This window comes from Pundamilia nyererei, unplaced genomic scaffold, assembly GCF_000239375.1.
Source record: "Pundamilia nyererei isolate P.nyererei 1_Seehausen unplaced genomic scaffold, PunNye1.0 scaffold00001, whole genome shotgun sequence".
Taxonomy (NCBI): domain Eukaryota; kingdom Metazoa; phylum Chordata; class Actinopteri; order Cichliformes; family Cichlidae; genus Pundamilia; species Pundamilia nyererei.
The window spans coordinates 9,094,552-9,100,733 of record NW_005187402.1 but is presented as its reverse complement, the minus strand read 5'-3'; positions in this window follow the sequence as shown (position 1 = coordinate 9,100,733).

Sequence of the window (6,182 nt, the reverse complement as noted above, 5' to 3'; positions counted from 1 at the left end):
ATTGTGACTGTCTACCTCCCTTTTCCTTAATTATTTTTCACATAAACACATGTGTGCAGGCATGACCTCTTACACTACATTGCTGCTTCATACATGAGACCTTAGACTGTATTCATGCCCACTCATAGATAATAACAGAAGACACAAAGAGAGGCTTACACATACACACACACTGCTGCACAGTGTAACTTTAAAGGTTCACAGACAGGCCGTTAGACAATGATACAAACATCATGGAGACAGAAAGAAAAGAGGCTGTGTGAGTCAAGCTTGTGGGGAAAGAAAAGCATGCAATGACGAGAGATCTGTGGAAGCTTTCACTTTCTTTCTTTTTTTTTTAAAGTTTTCCTCTTTTTGCCAAAGCAAACACATCTGTGTTTTACTCTGTAGACTGATTTTGCAGAAACTGCTATGAACTGACTAACAGACAAGAGGTGTGACTGAACCCCGTAATTCCCTTTGTTAGATTGTGCACACTGGCTATGTACTTTTGCTGCATTTTTAGCATTAGGTAGAACGAGGCTTTTAGATGTGCCTGTGTGTGTATTTAAATTAAACTCAGCAGAGTGGAATGGAAGGGGAGACTAAGGTGCTTGTGGTCAGATGTCCTTGGGGTGTATATGGGGGTGGGAGGGTCAACTTTGTTAGTCTTTGCACATCTGGCCACTAGAGCCACTTCCGACTCCAATTAGGATTTCCTGAGACTCAATAAAGGGGATTATTGGCCTGAAAAAACACTCGGACAGACTCTCCCACCCTCCGTTGCCTTCCTGCCTCAGCTGCTATGGTCATTACGCTAGTCAGAAATACAGTCGCACTCCACTAACAGTTCACAATGGCACGGTGACATACAGCGACATAGACAAATCAGTCCTTTTCTTCCCCTTCTTTTCTTCTTATCCCTCTTTCTGTTTTTTACGAGATGTAGTAAGACTTTTATATTTGATCGCTGCTTTACAGTCTTCTCATGTGTAAAACAAGTCAAGCGCTTCATAAATGTCATTGAAGGAATGGAAAATAAATTTCTCCCTAACTGGTTTCATGAGATACCCGCAAGAGTCTGGATACACTAAGCTGTGGTCAAAGCCCCGCAGCAGAGTGCAGGGGAGTTGGGGTGCAGTGATAGGGGGTCCCGAGCAGCTGCTTGTGTGGCAAGAGTGATCACACAGTTAATATTCAAAGGGCTGAGTCTGTCGTAAAGAAGCCACTAAATAGAGGTTGACAAAGCGCGTCGGACAAACAAAGACTTCGCCCTAAGTAGGCTGTGTATATAGCATGAAGGGCAATGAACGGATGAGTTTTGCCGGGGTGGTCATGTATGGAGTCTATAGTGAGTTTCAAAGCAGGGCCCCCTGCTCTTCATCCACCACCATCACAGTTAACTCCAAACTCAACAAACACAGTGCTCTGACTCTAATTATCATTATTATTATTAGAAGTAGTAGTAGTAGTAGTAGTTGTTGTTGTTGTATTTTTAGAAGACTAAATCACTGTGTTTTGTTTGTTCATGCATGAGCTTTTACTTTGCCTTTGTTTGCAAAAACCACCCAACATTCAGACAAATTCTACATTCTTTCCTTTGGTTTCCATTGGAGTATCAGTTGTAGTGTGTACGTGCTTGATGTGGAGTAAAGCCTGGCAAATTCTCGTCTACATCACCACACATGCACAAACCATGCATGTACACAGACATACACACAGACAGTCACTTCAACTATCTAAACCTAATTATTCCCCCCACCCCCGTCTCTCTGTGCCAACCAGTGATGTCACCCATTAAGAGACACTGGGGCTGTTGGCTTGGTCCCTGAGGGCGGCCATGCAGGAGGAGAGGAGAGGATGAACCCCAAGAGTTTGGCTGGATCTTGTATTGGGGTTGCAGGGATTAACCAGTCTGCTTTGCTGCTGAACCCGCACAACCCAGCCTCCTACTTTCTGCTTCTTCACTGTCTCTAAAAGACATTTAACCAATGCATTTAAAAGCTGAAAAGAAAACATGGAGGAGCTATGAGGGCCAGGTCCCAGGGGGACTCCCTCTGGGATTAACCTAGCTGCTACTCTGTTCCCATCATTTCAAATGGCATTCACTGGGCCTGTACTGAAGCCTATTCATTCTGTCTAAATTGTTGCATAACAATGCGTCCTGCCTTTTCCTGCAGTGCCGGAGTTGTTAGTAAAATAAGGGACCCTTGGGCCCCAGAACTGCTGAGCCAAGGCCCAGTTTCTTGTGTTGTGGGGGGAACCTTTGGATCCTGGAGCTGTTGTGTGAGTGACTGGACATTTGGGGCACACGTCATAAAAGGGGGAGGTTTAATGAGTGGAATGCTAATTGTGCTCTCGCTTAAAGAAATTGCTCATCATTTCAGGGAACTCACTGAGTTGCTTTCCGGATAGATTATAAGTTCTATCCCACCCTGATATCATTCTCTTTCTGTGCAAGGTCTGGAGCACACACTGGTTCAAGAGCTCAGATATCTGAAGTGAGCTTGAATTGAGGTGCTTTGTGCACCTGATTAGTGCAATTCTGGGTCCCTTCCACCAGGAAACAAATCAGAAATGAGCTTGAATAATAAAACAGCAGTGTGTGTATTTATTGTACAGATTAAACAAACAAAGTTTAATAAGTGGGCTTAAGAGGTGATTTAGAGGAGATTGGGGCAGATTTTCCTATTTTCAGACAGAGGTAGATTAGCTGTTGCCCCCGTTTTTCTGTTTCTAGCCTTATGCTGCTGTTGGGATAAGGTAGCGACATAAAAAAAAAGATGAAGGAGACATGGAAGTGCAGAAACGGCATCTCCTTAAACTGCCACTCAAGCCTGCTTTCAAAGTATAATATAAAAGTTGGACAGTGACAATGATGTCGCCCATTGGTTTGAGCATTTTTGCTTTCATCATGCTGGTGATTTGAAATCTTATGTAACAACCAGGGAGTCAATATCAATGTGAAACTGCATGCTCATTGGCTAAAGATTTGCTAATCACACGTTGTTAGCCAGTGATGATACACCGAGTAATTCGCGTTTTTGAAACTGACATTGACTAAATTTTACAAAATGTATTTAATGTTTTATTCAGCATAACCCGAAATGTGCGACTGAGCCCATTAACTCATCCAATAAGTGTCTACAGGGCTTAGGGCAGAGGGCAGTTTTCCTGTGGACTTCTAAAGGACTAAAGTCTTTTTTGCTATCGCAGATGTCGCCCCCTGGTGGCCATTAAAGATGACGGGCTGTCTATCCCCATATCCTCATCCTAAAAAGAAAAACGTTATACCAGAAAAAGTACATTGTTTTTCTTCATTGCTAATTTCTCCCCTTTGTGGCAGTTCTAGGGCATAATTAGAATTTTTCCATTGAAATTTGCCCACTCAGACTGACTGAAGCAACTACGGTATGCCTCATGCTGCTAAGTTGACCACTGGACTGGCTCAACCATTTTTATGCATTTTTTTCTTTTAAATTACATTAAATAAATGCTAGGGCTGTCTTTGTGGCTGATTACACTAACCTCCCATCTGAGAAATCTATGTACAAGGAATAATTCTAGCAATTTCTGTTATATCTTAATAACTCATCGGCGTGATGCAACCCATGGACAAAAGTTGCGAATTGCCAAAATTTCCAACTATTCCTTCAAGAATTGTTGATAGGATTAAGTTCTCTCTGACATGAAGGCCTGGCTCATCTGGTCATTTTAACCCTGGCAAAATCTATCATTATCATGTTCAGTCTTAGTTAATTGTGCTCTTGAAAAAAACAAGACGGTCTCAAACGCATTAGTGGGAAGGAACACAATAAACTTAATGTGATTCAGATTAATGGGCAGGCAGCATGGGGTTATTCTGCTCTTTGGAAATCACGTGCAAACTCTCTCTCCCTTCCTTCCTCTCTCCCTCTCCAACACATGGAGATCTGGCATGTTTGGCAGCAGTAGAAAAGAGAGCAAACAAAGGGATGAGTGACCAATGCAGTGGCGATGGCCAACTGAGTTATTTGGTCAAAACCCAGTAAAATGGAAGGACAGACTGTTGCTAGGCTGTGTTGTGAGGAAGAGAGAGCACTCTGGCTGAGCTCATTGAAAAGAACCAGCCCTCTGTTTACTCACACACAGATATACCACTTTAGAAGCACTGCGATTACCACCAATTAGTATTATTGCCCACTATTACCTCTGATCACCATCTTTGAGCCTTCATTAGCCACTCAACTTGCGGAAAGAGATCTAATGGCTTTGAAGAAGGTACAGGGGAATCTAAACAGCATGAGTGAAGAGTGGAACAGTAACATTTTACATTGAAATTTACTATTGGGTAAGTATCTGGAAATCCACGGCCTCTTTGCTGAAAACTCACTGTTTTTGCAGTTACATAACATCCATTGTTACTCACTCAAACATAACACCCTCCACACCCTTTTCGAACTGCCTCCAATATTATCCCAATTCAAACAGCTCAGTTTGTATTGTTGTGTTTGTGTGCACTCTATACTTGACTTCACTGCTTTAGAAAATGTGAAAGTGGTTCGCTTTAACGTATTCTCCAGTCAAAGGCTTGAACAACATGTCAACAGAAAGGCCTCTCTGTCTTTAACAAACAACGGCTTACACACCAAACCACATAAAACTCATTCCTATATACTGCTCGCACACTTCTCACTGCAGTGGATTGTAAACATAAATAGTCAAAACCTGAGGATCCACAGGGAAATACCAAGCCATGAGGGCCACATTCATTTTAAGAGTGGACAGCTTTGGCTTTTGCACGGCTGTGAAATATGAACGTTCATTTTTCAATATGACAAAGAACCAAAACTGCTACTTGTTCAGAAAATAGTGAACCACCTCTAACAAATGACAAAGTGAATATCCTTGGTGGCAAGTCTTGTGCATGTAAAGGTTGATGCAGTGTGTCATGGAGATTCAAAATGATCCAAAAGCATTTTCCATAATGATGAACACTTGTTTTTCCACATATACAATATAGCAGCCTTTGATACTTCCTTGATACATTACATTTGCTACTAAAAATAGCAAAGAATATTAGCTGTTGTTTGATTTCGGTGTCCGGCTGAAGCACCGTCCTCATCCTTACGGGAAAATACTGCAGTGAGTATGTGCCTCTGAAAAAAAAAGTGAGAGAATGCCAGAAATGATTGAAAATCAGTTGAAGTTATCAGCTGTAAATCACTGCTATGTACACAAGAGAAGTATTGCCCACCCCAGAAAAAAGGTTAGAAAAACAGATCCATGTATCGCTCACGTGTACACCGCTGAGGCCTCCCTCTGTGTTGTGAAAACTCAGAGCGGGGCCTCCGAAGTAAGAAAGACTCAAAGGATTATCCCGGGCTCGGCCTAAACAAGATATAGAAGAAGGATGAAGCAAAGCAGAGGGGGGTAAAACAAGGAATACATTAAAATATGTTTGTTGAATCCCTAGAGGCCAATGTCTTGTTTGAAGAGCCCTCAGGTTAAGGTTAGAGGTCGCAGGTTAGGTTCAGAGGTTATCAGAAGCTGTTTGGGGTTAACTATAGCTGTCTGTGTAGAAGAGCACTCTGTGGTTAAAGCGATTAACCCACCGAAGGTATTCAGGGGTTAAAACTTGAGTGCAGGCCCATATCGACCCAGCAGACATAAACAGAGTGTATGCTACACACCAGCAGGCTCGCTGGGGATAGTGTCCCTGGACTCTCTGGGTGTGGCTGAATCCAGAGCTGGCATGTGAGAGGAAATCAGTGGGGAGTGGAGGTGTTGAACCCTGTCATCCTGTTGTTTCTGGTCACACCTGTCTGTTGGTAGTAAAGATTGTAAAGAATCAACAGGAGATGTTGTGTCTGTTTATGGTGAGAGCAGTGAAACGTAGCAAAGAGGAACCTTTTTTAATGATATAGTTTAACCAAAGTATGACATGGAAACAACTCATCTTTGAACAGCCTGGGGGCTTTGAAGAGTCCATAGAGCTACAAGAGACACTGCAATCTAGACAGACACACACTTACGTGAACAATGATGGCAAGGCTGTTATTTAACGCCTCCCTCATTCGGCCGGGGGATTCACTAGAGTGCTTTCCTAATGGTCTTCCAACTGTGGCCTGAGCAAAAGGTATAGAGGAGGAGAGTGAGGCAATAAATTTAGAGACAGCTTGATTCTTCTCTTTGGCTTAGCTCCAGTCACAACTTTTTTTTTT